General features: G+C 53.9%; 1 long non-coding RNA gene across 3 annotated transcripts in view; it reads right to left on the reverse strand.

Moving 5' to 3' along the window:
• LOC139039972 (uncharacterized) overlaps nucleotides 1-15,514 on the reverse strand; it is a 48,121-nt gene that overhangs the window by 21,452 nt on the left and 11,155 nt on the right. For 2 of the 3 annotated variants that reach the window (XR_011493511.1, XR_011493512.1), the window contains exons 2-3: nucleotides 9,538-9,687; nucleotides 6,360-6,541 (exon numbers count right to left, since the gene is read on the reverse strand). This is a non-coding gene — a long non-coding RNA (uncharacterized lncRNA). Of the gene's footprint in view, nucleotides 1-6,359; nucleotides 6,542-9,537; nucleotides 9,688-12,789; nucleotides 12,966-15,514 lie in introns of those variants that run through there. The other variant, XR_011493513.1, reaches the window with a different exon arrangement.

The raw sequence follows: 15,514 nt of genomic DNA on the forward strand, positions 1-15,514 counted from the left end.
ATCAAATTCACTGCAGCTCAACAAACCTCTGGTGGGTGCCTGTTGTGTGCCAGGTGCCCTGACAGTGGCTGAAGATGTAGAGACGGAACAAGAAAGGACCTCGTACCCTGGAAGCTCCAGTGTGGTGAGAGAGACACATTCATAATGCTTCCTTAAGAAGGAGGAATAGAAGATGAGGGGGGAGGCAGAGCGATGCCAGAAAAGAGGGTAGTTTTAGAGACAGACCTGGGTTCCCATCCCGGCTTCCCCACTAAGTAACCAGGTAACCTCGTGCACATTACTTAACACCTGTGTCCCCTTTTCTTCCTCTCTAAGATGGAAAAAAAATAAGAAGCTCAAAGGATGGGGCTTCCAGATGTAGTAGGTAAGCACCTGGCACGTGTGGAAGCTCAGAAAATGGTGTCATTATTACCAAGGCAATGGGCTTCCTTGACCTCCAGGAGCCCACCCTGCCTCTGCAGGGTCAGGGTCTGGACCATTCTGGGGGCCCTGGGTTTGGAGTTAATCAGATGATCCTTTAATACACAAAGAAACCCCAAACAGCTTAACCTCAGCTGAGGCACAGAGGGTCCAGCCGCCCGGCAAATGCTGGCCCCGAATCCTGTGCTCTATTATTGCGTCTGAAAATCCGTTAAAATTTCCCACAATTTCCTGCACAGCAGTGCACTTCATAATGCTGGGAGCCAAGCCGGCCCAGTAATTGGGACTGGAGTGGGGCAGAGTCCAAAGCAATTAATCCAGCCTCTTTCCTTGTTCGCGCCAGGATAAGCCTGACGGGGTGGAGAGTAATTGGAAAGGAGCGGCCTCATCCCCAACTCCAAATTAATATTTTCCTGTCCTGATTTAATTCCGCCTGGGAACAGAGACACAGAGACACGCCGTGTCAAGCGCTAAGTAATCCGCCATGAGCCACCTGAGGAGGAGGAAGGACTTCTCCTTTTCTTTGCGGTCAGCAGGGGGAAGGGGGGGCACTGGCTAACAAGACAGACCCTTGGAAGTTGGAGGGCCTTCCAAGGACATCTGTAGTCCAATCTTCCTTGCAGGGCAGGGACACGCCACAAGGGAGGGGGAAAATCAGGGACTAGAGAAGGCAGACAGACCTGTGTTCAAATCCTGGCTTTGTCACTTAGATGTCAAGTCATTTAACCCCACTGAGCCTCAGTTTCCTCATCTATAAAATGAGGATAATAGTTCCTACCATGAATGTAATGAGTCATAAGGACTCATTACAATGAATATAAGGCACTTAGTGCCTAGTAGGTGACTGTCAATGACTATTTTTCCTGTTATTTCCTGTTATTCTAGGTTTCACCTACCAGGACCCAAGCACAGTGCTAGGCCCCAAGGGAAAATAAAACACGGGCCCCAGCCTTTAATGATCTTGCATCCTAGTCCCACGTATCCAGGGCCGGCACATAGTTGGTGTTTAATATGTGCTGACTCCCTGCCTTCTGCTGACGGCATCCCTGGGCAGGTGATCACTCAACCTCTGCTTGATCGCTTTTTACCCTTGAGTTGTTGATGCATTTGCCTACGTGTCGGCTTCCTTTTGAGATTCTGGCTGCCTTCCTGCGACCTCATCCCACTGGTTCTAGCTCTGCTCTAGGGCCAGCTGGAGAAAGGGGTCCAGACACAGGAGTTGGGACAGGAGCCTGCAGATTTCTGCTAAAGGCCTCCCTGTCCTGACTGGACCCTTTCCCAGTGGGCTCGATAGCCTTCTCGTGGGGAGGAGGGCTCCCAACTAGAGCCCCTCCTATCCCTGGCATGCTCACCCTGGGGGCTCAGGCATATTGGGCAACCTGGGGAGCTGGGACGGGATGGAGCTCAACTAGCCCAGGGGGTACCCCTCCCTGTCCTATGTCCCATCCCTTCCCAGACTTTCTTTCACGTCCCAGATAAACCATTTCCACTGAATCCTTGTTTAGAAGTCTGCTTCTGGGCGACATCAAACTAAGGCCACCAGGTATTCTGTAAACCCTGAGGCCTGAGCACCCTGTTGGGGTCCCTCTGACAAAAGGCAGCACAAGAGACAGAGGGGACAGAACACGCCACCTCACCAATGGGCAGCTCCAGCACCCTAAGTGTTCTGAGGCGTTGGCAGAGGTTACCCAGCGGTAGGGGGCAGACTTATTCCTGAGCACGCTGAGACCCCCAGCGCCCAGGACACACAGGAACACCTGAAGGCTGCCAGGCAGCAGGACTCATACAGGCTCACAAAGGGGCAAGAACAGGGAAATCTGGTTTTTCACGTGCCCCTCCCCACAGCAACTGGGGAGAAAAAGTTCAGAGTAGGGAAGGAAGAAGATGCCTCAGCGGGCTCAAAACTGCCCCGAATGGGGGCCAGCCTGGTGGCGCAGTGGTTAATTTTGCACGTTCTGCTTCGGCGACCCGGGGTTCTCCAGTTCGGATCCCGGATGCGGACTTACACACTGCTTGGCAAGCCACGCTGTGGTAGGCGTCCCACATATAAAGTGGAGGAAGATGGGCAGGGATGTTAGCTCAGGGCCAGTCTACCCCAGGAAAAAGAGGAGGATTGGCTGCGGATGTTAGCTCAGGGCTAATCTGCCTCAAAAAAACAAAACAAAACAAAAAACCTCCTCCGAATAAAACCATAGCAGGGAGTTACCAGAAAAACCGTGTGTTCGACAAAACTGCAGGGAAACACTATGCAAATGTCAAACTGATGAGGAGGGGGGAGAGGGACAGGAATAAATCAAACATTAAATCAAATCAGTAGGAGAATAATAGCTAAACTCCTTCTTACTTGTAGCACTCAATTCCGCAGTCGATATGGTCAAGAACGGATGAACGGCTTGCTCAGAGCCACATTCAAATGCAACGTGTGTAGCACCCCAAACTCCGTGAGGGGAGCCAGCCAGCCAGGAGCAATCCTGCCCCACTCCACATCTCCCACCCGCGGGGGCAAATGGACATGGGGAGGGGGCCAAACATAGACCCCCTCAGCACAGCCAGGGCACCATGGGAGGAGCCCTGCATTGGGGCTGGGTGACACGGGGCAAGTCACATCCCCTCTCTGAGCCTCAGGGTATCAATATAGGGGGCAGTTTGAGGGGGTTGTTGGGCATCCAGGGGCACAGAGGGCTCGTGGGGATTAAGTGGTTAGCCGCAGTGCAAAGATGGGGATGAAGCAAGTCAAATGGGGTCCTCGTGGGGGCCTAGGCCAGGTGGTCTGTGTCCCATCAGGCTTTTATTTTGCTGCATGGACACAAAATGAGGTTTTGAGTTGTTTTTTTTTTTTAAAGAAACTGGGATTGGAGAGGAGGGAATAAGTGCTGTCTGGAAGAAGAGAAGAGAGAAGCCCAGCGAGAGAAGCCCAGCGAGTGGTGTAACTAGTTTGGAGTGTGCTGTGTGATGTCATCTGTTCCCCTGTCTTACCATGGAAACTTCAGTAAAATCCACTCTGCCCACCCACACTTTGGGAATTGGATATATATGTGATACGTGCTACAGAGTGAGCGTGGGGGTAGAGCAGAGGCTGACCTGCATTCAGGTCCCGCATGTGGAGGATTGCCCGATCAATTACTCCTTTCCACAGCCATCCATGGACTGCAGACCATGCACCAGCATGGTGCCAAAGCTGGGAACAACCCCGAATGTGATGTGGTCCTGCCCTCCATCAAAGACCAGAGGGGAGGACTCCGCAGACCTATCAGTTCAGAACCCAGGATGGATTCTCCACGTGCAAGGGCCAGGGGGCAGAGGAGTCCTACCTGAGCAGCTTCTGGGAGCCAGAGTGGGACCAGCACATACATTTTCCCACTCAGTCCTCAGAAACTCGGCTCAGAGGGTAGGGGACTGGCTCAGGGTCACACAGCTGGGAGGAGGTAAAGCCGGATGCGCCCCCAGGTGTGTAACTTTATAGATCAGCATTGCTCAGGGCTCACCAGCCATGCTGATGTAGAAATGAAGACGGGCACTCTCTGTCCCCTTGCCCCAGGCAGCCTCAGCGCTGCGTTTCTGTCTCGACACTCCCCCGACAGCGGAAGGACCCCTCACCTCCAGCCTTGGGCTTTATCCCAGCTGTCGCCAAAGTTGCAGACATGACTTAGGGCCAGAAGATCCTCACTGGCTCTGCCCTCATCCTGCCCACTGCTCCTGCCCCCGACCTCAGGGACTTCAGGGGACACCTGTGGCTTTTATCTGCCTGGCATCTATCTCTTTTGAAACTACCTCAAATTTCCTTTGGTGCCTGCATCCCCCTCCCACTATGAGTCCATGTGGCCCTCAGGGGCAGAGCCCACTCCCAAGCTCCAGGGTTGGCTATGGGCCTGAAATCCTCCCCCCCCCCCCCTTGGCCACAGTGACTGGTTCATGGGAGGACATGTGACCTAACCTGGGCCAGTGACACTCAGTCTTGAGAATTTTACTGTTACTACTGAGAAGGAGATGCTCCCTTTGTTGAACCAGTAGGATGTGGGCCTAGTGCTCTGGGCAGCCGTCTTGTGATCACAGGGAGAGAGCAAGTCTGAGAAAGAGCCCAGCCTAGAAGAAGCCAAGAAGAGCTGAGAGGTGAAGACGGATCTTTGATAATGTTTTCTGAACTTCCGGATCACACTGCCCCTAAAGACGCCCTTCCCCTCTTCAATAGTCAGTAACCTCCCTTCTGCTCAAGCCAGCTTGAGTTCAAGTTTCTATCTGGCTCTTTCCCCAAAGTGAAAAGAGTTGGGACTAATTTAGGCATCAACATCTTGTAGGAATTGTGCCAATGTGTTAACCGCTGCCCACTCTAATCCCCTGGAAGGAATCTGAGATGAATTGAATCCAAATCCATCTTTGACAGTGGAGGAAACTGAATCCCAGATTTAGAAAAACAAAGTAACATCCAAAGCCACAGAACCAGTAAGGGGCAGAACTGAGATTCCAACTCAAACCTGAAGACTTCATCCTGAGTCCATTCTGGACCATCGTGTGATCCATTTGTTTAGTTCTGAAAAGGTTTGCATGCAGTGTGTGTACATAGCATGGATGTGTTTCTGTGTCCTCAGAGAGACACTAAGGTCCTCAAGGGCCAGGCTTGTGCCGCTGACATCCCTGACATCTCCCAGGCCCAAGTTAACACAGTGGTTGTCCTCAAGGGATCCCTGACATCAAGTATAAATGGGCTTCCAAAGAATGCCACTCTGGCATGCCCAGAGCTGGGAGGTTATCTGGTTCTGGGAATGACATTGAGAGGCCAGGGTGGGAGTTTACAGGCCTCCCCAGCAGGCAGGCAGAAAGATGAAAACAAAGACACTTGGAGACAAAGGGCTGAAGCCATGCCCACTGAGGACCCCGGAGAGGAAGGCCAGGATCTCAGAGTGGGCAGAGGAAGAAGTCAGTGGGCAACTGTCAAGGAGACACATGATTGTGTAAGGTGGGTACATCTGTGTAAAGTAGCCGCTCCATTCTTAATTGCACCAGACCAAACCCCCTGGTCCATCCAGACAAGACCCTGGACCCCAAATCCTGGGGCAGCCTAGACCCAAGCCCAAGCCCAAGCCCAAGGGGTATGGTACAGCCTCTTACAGCATCACTGCCCTCTCTCCTGACTCATCCCTACAGGGCTTCTCCCTGTGCCCATCCCTGTGGGAGGATGTACTCTCCACTCCATTGACACCGGACTTGATGATATGGCTCCTTTTGGTGAACGGAAGAGGAACAGAAGTGACATCCAAGCAAAAACTTTAGGAGTGTCACATGTTTCCACCATCTTTCTTGATCTTTTCCCTCTGCCCCCAGAATAACATATCTTGGATCAGGCCTGCTTTTTCACTCTGAACCCCAGAATGAAGATTTATAGAGCTGAGCCACCAACGGCCCACAGCAGATATGTACCATGAGCAAAAAGTCAACTTTTGTTGGTGTAAGCCACTGAGATTTGGGGATAGATTGTTACTGCAAACAATTAGTTAGCAAAAGCTAACTACTACAGAGGGCAACGTGCACAGCTTTAAGGCCACTTCTGACAACCCAATGGGGTAAGTGGCTCCCCACGTTGCTTCAAATCAAAGGGTATAGTGGCTTCCATTGAACATGAACAGGAGTCACATGGGATACTTAGTGAAATGCAGATTCCCAGATCCCCCTCCTGAGATTTGGAGCCAGTTCATCAAGGGGGGGCCCACAGATTCGTTTTTTGACAAGCTCTGAAGATGACATATGGGCTGTCAACAGACCACACTTTGAGAAACCTTGATCTAATAAGTCCAATCTTTTTGATATTCAGAGAGGCACAGTGCCGTGCCCAAGGTCACACAGCAAGGTGCTAATCAGGAAACAGATCTTCACTCTTTTCCCTGAAGCATACTGTCCTTCCTCAGAGAAACAGGGGGAAAGCAGAAGAGAAGAGAGAAACTCACAGAGTGAAAATGCAGCTCCTGAGAGAAAGACCAGTGGAGGCCCGGAATTCAAGTTGAGCCAGGGTCCAGGTTCCAAGCTGAGGAGGAGGCTGCCCTGTGGGTGGGTGGCTAGGTGGCCCCCTGGGGCCTCCCCTGGAAGAGTGGGGATGGGGAGTAAGGAGTCCGATTACAGAGCAGGGAGGCTAAAGGAAAGAGAAAGAGAAAACAAATAAAAATAGGAGGAAAAAATGTCTTCCAGCCCTGGTGAGCCCAAACATCCCAGCATCGCTGCAGGAGCTGCCCCAGCCCTCTTCGATTTTGATGTACAGTTTGAAACAAATCAATAGCGGTATAATAATACTCAGCACGCTGTGTAATTTTTATATCATTAGTTTTCATTTTCCGCTCCCCATGCATCAAAAAACTTACAACGGGCTCGTAAAGTTTATTTAGTATTCCATGAATTCCTAATCAGTTTCATTTCATAATGATTCAGGAGCCGCCCGCTGCCTAGGCCCCCATGTCAAAAAATCGATAAAACCAACACAGTTTTCCTGATGGCGGCTGCAAAAGGATCTATTGTAGGGGAATTATGATTTATGCCCTGGCCTGAACCATGAGCAGCAGCCTCCACCCAGCGGCTCAGGGCTGAGGTCTTCGCCGATAATGATTTATGCACCTTCTGCTGGCCCCACCTTAGCTCCCTCCCTGCCCCAGCTGGCCCCTGACACTGGAGGGAGGGGGCTGGGTCCAGCAGGGAGAGAAGGAGGGAGGAAGAAGGCCCGAGGGGGAGGCCCACGGATGTCTGAGCACCCCTGCCTGAGCCCAACATATGCCTCTGGGTCCACCCGCCCCCACGAAGGCCTGAGCAGAGAAGTGGGGTATTTGGGGAGTCCCACCTGGCCCCAAGGAGCTGTAGAGGAAACAGCACTGGGACAGGGGTGCATAGGTGGAGCAGGGGTAACCCTGGCTCTCCTACTGGAACCCTCACTCCTTCCTACTGAACCTCCTCACCTTCCTCTCTGACCTCACGGATGAGCTCTTGACCCCCAGCTCAAACCCATGCCGTCACCTCTACTCTCTCGCTGGTTCTGCTCCAGAGGCTCCAGGGAAGCTGAGTGGGAAAGAAGTCCCAAAGCTCACGGCAGCCAAAAGGCCTCAGCTGGACCTCAGGGGATGCAGGTGCAGTGGGCTTCCCGGAATTCTGAGGCTGGAATGGAAGTTTCCGAGACTCCCAAGGGGTAGGCTCAGGTGTCTCAGGCCCCTTCTCTTCTTCATGAGGCAGCTTGGCTTGGTTTTCAGGACCCTCCACACACCCCCCAAACCCCTCAAACCTCCCGTCTCCTTCCTTTACTGTCTGTGATTAATAGGTCTAGGAGACATGTTAATGGGATGAGCATTAAGTCCAACAATTGGTTTAATTAACAGCAACTAACCCAACCTGGAAAGAGAGATCTCAGGGTGACCTCACAGGGGAGGGGATGCCATCGTGCGACAGGCAGCTACCAGAATCAGGGCCACCAGTATGTGCACCCCCCCCAACACCGCCTATCAGCTGGTTCTCTTGGCATCCACGTGGTGTGTGGGGAAGGCTGGGGGACCTCATTTAGGTGGGCGTAGAAGGGCAGAGATTCAGCAACTGGGTCCCCGCAGGGACTCTGACCCAAGTCCAAGTTGGCACTCCAGCGAGTTAGAATAGGTGGGCTTCCTCCTCACATCTTCACTTGCTTTCTCATCCATCACTCATAAACATCCAGGAGACCCTCACAGCCCCTCCATCCATACGTGGCTCAGAGAGGAGAGAGGCCTGGCCAAACCTCACTCAGGTGGAGAGTGGCAAAGCCAGGATTCTACCTGCGATTCTCCGAGTCTGAGGACACAGGCAGCCTGCTCACCCTGCCCCACTGCACTCCGGCGGTCCCTCCATTCCTGGCCTAACTGGACAGCAGCTGCTCTCCCTCCATTTCTACTCCTAATCCCATGCACGCAGCAGCATGGAAGGAGCCCAGACTCTGGGGCCAGACCTGGATTCAAATCCAGGTTTCTACCACTACCTGGCTGGGTGACCTTGGGCAATTTAATTAACCTTTCTGAGTCTGGCTTTCCTCACATGTAAAATGGGAGTAATAATTTCTGCCCCACAGATGGTGCTGAGTCAAAAGGGCAGGTACATAAAATGCCCCTCCCCGGGAGGCTCCCGAGAAATGCTTCCTGCCCTTCCTCCAACCCCATCGCCTCTCAGCCTCACTCACTTCCCTCCAGAAAGCCAGCCATGTGGTGGTGGGGGTGAAAAAGGGGCCTGGTTAGGTACCCCTCCTCCCAGGATAATCAGGAAGCCAAAACCCAGGCAGGACTTGGGCATCAGTGGACCCTGGGCTGTGCCACTACTGTGAACTGTGGCTGAAGGAGGTGAGCCCAGCCTCATCCATGCAAATCTAAGCTGAGGGGGAGGAACCCTGGCCTGGAGAAGCCCTGCTGGCCCCTTGCATGCCCAAAAGGGACTCCAGAGGAAGCTGGGCCTTCTCCCCACGCAGCAGAGTCCAAATTCTTCCCCATGGAAACGGAGATCCTGGAGCCTTGCCACCACTCCAAAGATGCAAGCTTGGCCTCTCCTATGGGGTCAGGATCTGCAGCTGCGGCTCAGGCTGCCGCTGGGTCTCCCTGTCTCTTTCCTTCTTCTCTCACTGCTTCTCCAGTGCATTTCCTATCCTCCACCACTCTTCTATTCCTTCCCCCCACCACCCGCTTCACCCACTGGGGAAAAGAAACACTTCATTCTACAAGGCTGGAGGGGTTCTGACGCCTCCCCACCCCGACTGGCAGCGCTAAAAGCCCTGAGATTTCAAGGGAACAAACCCTCTCCCCTGCTCCCCTTTCTGCTGCCAGGTCCCCCCCTTGGTCCCCTCAGCTGTTCCATCACCCCTAGGCTCAGTGACAGTCCTATTGTGAAGGTAGCAAAGTGAGGCAGGAGGCTGATCAGCGGCCCACCCAGAGCTGGACATCCACCTGCTGGCATTGCAGGTGAACGTCAGCCTGGCTCCAGCAACTGAGGGCACTAGAAGTGCCAGTCAATCTCTCCGACCCCCTCTTCAGACCCCCGCAAACAAACACGGGCTCCTCAGCCCCAAGGGGCCAGCTCTGCATTGAGCTTTGCTTCCTCCCCTCCCTCCCCTCCCTCTTTCTCTGTCCCCTCACTCACCTCTCCTTCTGCCAGAGACCAGAGCCAGCCAGGTCCGTTGGGCTGAGTCAGCCAAGTCTCAGCGGCTCCAACTCCTTGACGACAGGATCCAACTCAGGCTCTCTGAGCATCAGCCGTCTCATCCGTGAAATGGGCTCAATGAGAGTTTTCCTGTCAGAGGTAAGGGCCAGCCTTGGATAATGTGCCGTGAGGGCTGTGGCTCCTCCTTTAACAATCCTCAGATACCATCGCACAGAGCTCAGTCCCCAGGACTGCGGCCCAAGTAAGGACTCTTCCCACAGTGACCCTACAAGTTACACAGCTCTCCAGCTGGCAGAGTCACTGGAGATCAGAGGCTGACTCAAGGACACAGAAGGTCACAAAAACAGGAAAACAGAGACTAGGACCAAAGGCATCTCTGTCCCATGGGGGTGAGGGGTCACTGGGGCAGGAGGGAGCAGGGATCCCAGGTCAGAGGAACCTGAGCTGGGAGGTGGATTGGCCACCTGCCAGGGGAAGGGCATTGGACAAAGCAATTAACCTCTGGGAATCTCAGTTGCTCACTTGTGGAAATGACAATAATCCTGAGCTCCCAGGAGTCAACAGGAAGCGATAGGATGGAGGGAGTGAGAGATGGGGTTTGGAGCAGAAAGAGGTGGGTTCGAATCGCAGCTGGATGACTGTCTTCCTGTGTGACCTAAGAGCTCAAAGCTGCACCATCCTTGTCTGAACCGTGGGGTGACCATCCCCCTCCCTCAAGGGGTGTGCAGATTACAGATGGTTGGTGCATTTAGAACACAGACCTGGCACCCAAAAACCGCTGCTGGTAACTTCTGTGGCATGGGCACAGAGCCTGGCACAAGAGAGGGGTTCAATAGATGTTTTTTCAATTTATTATGAGGGAGTAAAGACAAAGATTATTATGGGGGACTCCATGCGGGACCCTATGTGAACAGGGTGAGGGGTGGGCTCTGTCTGCTCATGCCCAGAGCATCTACAACACATTTCTAGCCATTGATGTCTCTCTGTCCCCAGAGGAGGGTGGGGACTTGGGTCACACCTGCCAATTAAAGAAAGAGCCCAGAGAGGTTTGGTGGATGTTTTCAAGATATCACAGAAAGGGAGAGGCAGGACTCTCGACTCAGGGAGGATGCTGCCTCCTCCTGCCTTCTCAGACAATTCCTAGTGTCATTACCACGTCCTGGGGGATCTCCATGTGCCAAGCACCTGACTAAACACTATGGAGCGTTTATCTCATTTAATGCTCGCAGCATCTATGACAGGTTTTCTTCTGCTCTCCATTTTACAGACAAGGAAACTGAGGTACAGGGAGCTCGGTGGCTTGTCCAAGGTCACTGTGCTCACAGGAGGGGGTCAGAATATAAGCTCTGATACCAAACCAACTAGTTGCGACAGCAAAATCATAGGTGACCTGTCCATCCAAATACAGGCTAGTGGGTCCCTGCCAAGGTCAACCTGACAAGCCCCTGCCTCCCCAAAGGACCAACCCTTGCCCTCTTCCCAACTTCAGGCTGACGGCATGTGGGGGGAGCCTGAGCTCCTCACAGTCCCTGAGCATCCCAGGGAAGAAGTCCCCACGGGCTCCCTGCATCCGCCACTGGGCATCAGGACCCTGCCCACAATCTTACCTAAATCCTTCTAGTCCTGGGCACCTCTCGCTGACCTTTCCACCATCATTTCCACCCACCTGCCCCTAACCTGGTGATAGCCTCTGAAGGGAGCAAGAAATGAGGTCAACGGCCCCACTGGGGACAGGAGGGGCTCATGGCCTGGACCTCTCCCAGCCCTCAAGTGCCCACAGAAAAGCCCAGGCTTTGCAGTCTTGGGACCTGGGTCCCAGCCTGGTTATGCACCCTTTAGCCATGTGACACTGAGCGAAGAAGTTCTTTAACCTTGCTGAGCCTTAGTTTCCTCATCTGTAAAATGGGGTCAATCATCCTTATTGTCGTAAGGTTTAGATGCCACCTGGCTGGAAGTCTGAGCGTAGTGCTCCTGGGACATATGGCAGGCTCACAACAAACACTGCTTTTCCTCTTCCTCCTCCTCCCTCCTCCCCCTGCCCATGGAAATAAGAAACCATTTTCCGCAGAAAACGAAACATCTAGGTGTTTTCCAATTACCCATGAAGAAGTTTGGCTGGGGCTTGCGACAAGCGAGTTTGTCCTTTATTGGACGCCAGGCACTTTGCAGGGCATGCCCCATGCAGCATCTTATTCCATCTTCTCCACACCCCCATGAGGCAGGCATTATTACCTACAGATGATGACCAAGACCCAGAGAGGGGCAGTGGCATGCCTAAGGTCACACAGCAAGTAAGAGCCAGGGTGAGGAATCAGTTCTGTCTGCAGGTTGTTGGAGACTCAGGGGGACTTCCCGAGCCCAGAATCCCCCCTCCCCCAACCTCCCAGTCTACCCCAGCAGCCTGCCGGGGGCTCTGGTGGGGAGACGTGGTATGTCACATGTATGAGGTGGGAGATCATTTGTTCCTCCACTTCATAGATGAAGAAACTGATGTCTAGCAAGGCTAAGAGGCTCAGCCAAGGACATGCAGGGGGGAGGAATCTACAGTCAGCTGGAACCACCAGCCTACCTCAGCTAAAAGGAAGTCAACTGTTCTGCTTCCTGGTTCAGAAGGGACATCCTCACTCTCTAGCTTGTGATGACCAACTCCTCGTCCTGCCAATCTGAACCAGCCGGCATTTAGGTCAAGACTACTGACCTTAAATCCCAAACTCTAACCCAGTCGTGACTGACCTTGTCCTCCCCTCCCCCTGGGGACGTCCCCCAGGACAGACCCCCTTCAGGTCAGGTCCTGCAGAGACGGCCTCACATTTGCTTGCTTTCTGGCCTGTGGCTGGTCTGGCCACAAAACCTGCAAGACTCTTTCCACACCCCAGACCTTCCTGAGCCAGGCCCTGACACAGGTACCTGGGGCGAATGCTCTGACTCACTCAGGACTCACACGAGGGGGTGCTCCTACTTATGCTTCCTGGCAAAGGCATGTGACACGTGCCTCCCCCTATATGCATGGACATGGCAGGTGCACACACCCCAGTACACATGCACACACACTCATGAGCACACACAGGCCTAAGGGCAGTGGTTCTCAACACTGGATGCACACCGGTGTCACCTAGGGAGCTTTTAAACATACCTGTGTCCAGCCCCACCCCAGGGATGCTGACGGAATGAATGCGTCTTAGTTATCTGCATAACAAATTACCCCCCAAAACATAACATTTCTTCCCTCACCTGGTTTCTGATGGTCAGGGATCCAGGAGCAGCTAGCCAGGTGGTCCTGACTCAGGATCTCTGGTGAGGTTGTAGTTAGATGGCTGCCAGGGCTGCAGTCATCTGAAGGCTAGACTGGGGCTTGATTTCCGAGATGACTCATCACATGGCTATCGGCAGGAAGTCTCTACTGCTTGCTGGCTGTCAGTGGGAGGCTTCAATTTCTTGCCACATGGGCCTCCCCATAGGGCTGCTTAAGTGTCCTTGTGACTTGGCTTCCCCCCGAGTGAGTGATCCAAGAGTGCAAAGTGGGAGCCGCAGTGCCTTTTATGCCCTAACCTCCTAAACCTCACACTGTCACTTCTGCCTGTTTTTGTTTATTTGTTAGAAGGAGCCCACATTCCAGGGGAAGGAAATTTGATTCCACCTTTAGAAGGGAGAGGTGTCAAAGAATGTATGGATATACTTTAAAACCACTGCAGTGTGTGAAGGAGGGCCAGGGCACTGGGCCTTTAAACACTCCCCAGTTGACTCCAACACGCAGTCAGGGCTGAGACCCACTGGGATGGAAAGTCACCAGCTGGAGGGGGCTGAGGCCAGCCCCCAAGTCCCCCTGCCCCAGGGACGTCCACATCTGTGGCCTCAGCCCAGGCCCTGGGGACCCAGCTTCCATCCCTCCCTGGCCCCTCCCTCACCCCTTCCAGCCCACCTCCCTGAGGCCTTCTCAGAGACCCTACCCGCAGGCTCCAGGCCTGGCCCCCAATCCAGCATCACCCCTATGCTAGCTACTCGTAGGTCTGGTTTCAGGCCTGTGCAAGTGTGTGGATTCACAAGCGCACGTGTGTGCACACGTGGATGTGCATGTGCCCACAAGGCTTGTCTGCTCGCAGTCCAGGGCTCTCGGACAGAAGGACCCTAGAGTGTCTCCTCCGCACCCGTCCTCCGTCTGTCTGCCTTCCTTCCATTCCCTTTCTCTCACCTCTTTCTCTTCCTCCCCGCTTCCTGATCCTGTGGTCTCCACACCCTCTCTGCCCTCTCCGTCTCGCCGCCAGTGACTCCTCTGTGAATATTCTGATGGAGCAGCAAGCGCAGAAGCAGCCCAGAGTGAATGAGGAGTGGTCCTGGACTTCCCTGCCGACCTCCAGGATTTCCCCATGCCCAGCCGCTCTGGGGTCTCAGGTCCATTCTCCTTCCTACATCATCGACTCCCAGGTGGGAGGGGCTGTGGCCGAGGGGTGGCAGGCAGGAGCCAGGAAAGACCCAAGGCTGGGGCCATGTCCGTTTCCAAACTCCTCTGCTTCTCTCTCCCCAGTAACTGCCCCACAGCGGTGGCCTGACCTGCCGGCCTCCAGAAGCTTCCTTCCTCTCCATCTCTCTCTCTCTTTCTGTGTCCTTCTCTCTCTCTCTTTCTGTTTCTCTGCTTTCTCTTGGAGGGAGTCATGCCCTGGCCACAGCTCTGAAGGCTGTGGAAACGAGACAGCTGTCCCTCACGAGGAGAGTAGGTCTGCCCTAGTAACAAGGAGGGAAGAGAACTCTTCTCGGAATTAATGAGACCACCAAGAACAAAAGAGGCGACCGGCAGAGGCCAGAGAGGCGGGGCCCACCTAAGCCGTCTGTCCCCGCAGAACCCCACTCGGCAATAATAGAGTGAGGAAAAATGGAGTAGAGATCCCTGTGGTAAAAACTATTAGAGGAGGCGAATTATAAAACTATTAACCAGAATGTAACTCCCAATTAAAAGATGATTTAACACTGGAACCTGATGGATGAATTTTGATTAAATGGAGAACTATTAGGAGCCCAGGGATAAGGCTGCTCCTGCCAGTTCTAAAAGTTAAAAGGCAGTTTGATATAAAAATTTATAAATTAAGGTTAATTACTTTAAATAACATGGCTGGAAGCAATGAAAGGAAATTTGTCAGAATCTCCAGAGTTTGGGGCAAGATGGATACAGATGTCCGGGCTGGCCCCAGGGAACCCAGAGGTCAGGGCAGGGACAGCTGAGGCCAGCAAGAGGGCAGGTGGAGTCAGCGCTCCTGCCAAGCCCACCGAGAAGTGAGGGGTTGGCTGAGGCACCAGGTGGGGATGCCCTCATCGCCCTCCACCCTGAGGCCACACCAAGAGCCATTAGTTCTGGAAGCCGGGCAGAAAGGAGGCCTCAGGGCCCCAGACTAGTCTAGGGAGCTAGTCTGATGGAGAGGACACAGCCCCTGCCTTGTGACCCCTCCCTCCGTTGGAGATGACTTGGCAGTCTATGACCCAGTGTTTACTGAGCGCTCAGCAGGGGTGGGGGACAAATCACACCACCTCGGCCCCATCCCAGCTAGAGAAGCCACCAGCACCCTCTGCCTGACCTGCCTGGCCCTGCTCTGCACCCCCCCATGCCATGAGGCCCGCCTGGCAGGACTGGGCCCCACAAGGAGAACTGCAGGGTGTGGCTGCTCCTCTCCGACACCCTGAGTGCTGACCTGTAGCCACCCCTGGCTAGGGCTCGGCTCTTCTCTGGGCTGAAGGTTGTGCTTCCAGGAGGCCCAGGCACTGCGCATAGCCAGGGCGGTCTGAACCCTCTACCGCCAGGCAGTTCCCTCCATGCTCTGCCGTGGGCAACTCATCCCCTCCCAGAACCCAACCCCCAGGAGGACATCCTGAGCCCATCAAGGGGGGCAGCCCTGTGACTCGTCCTGTCACTGGGAGGACGGGACCATGGCAAAGGGCGTCCACCGCAGAGGACAGTGCTCAGCTCACA

This window comes from Equus asinus, chromosome 13 (assembly GCF_041296235.1).
Source record: "Equus asinus isolate D_3611 breed Donkey chromosome 13, EquAss-T2T_v2, whole genome shotgun sequence".
Classification (NCBI taxonomy): Eukaryota; Metazoa; Chordata; class Mammalia; order Perissodactyla; family Equidae; genus Equus; species Equus asinus.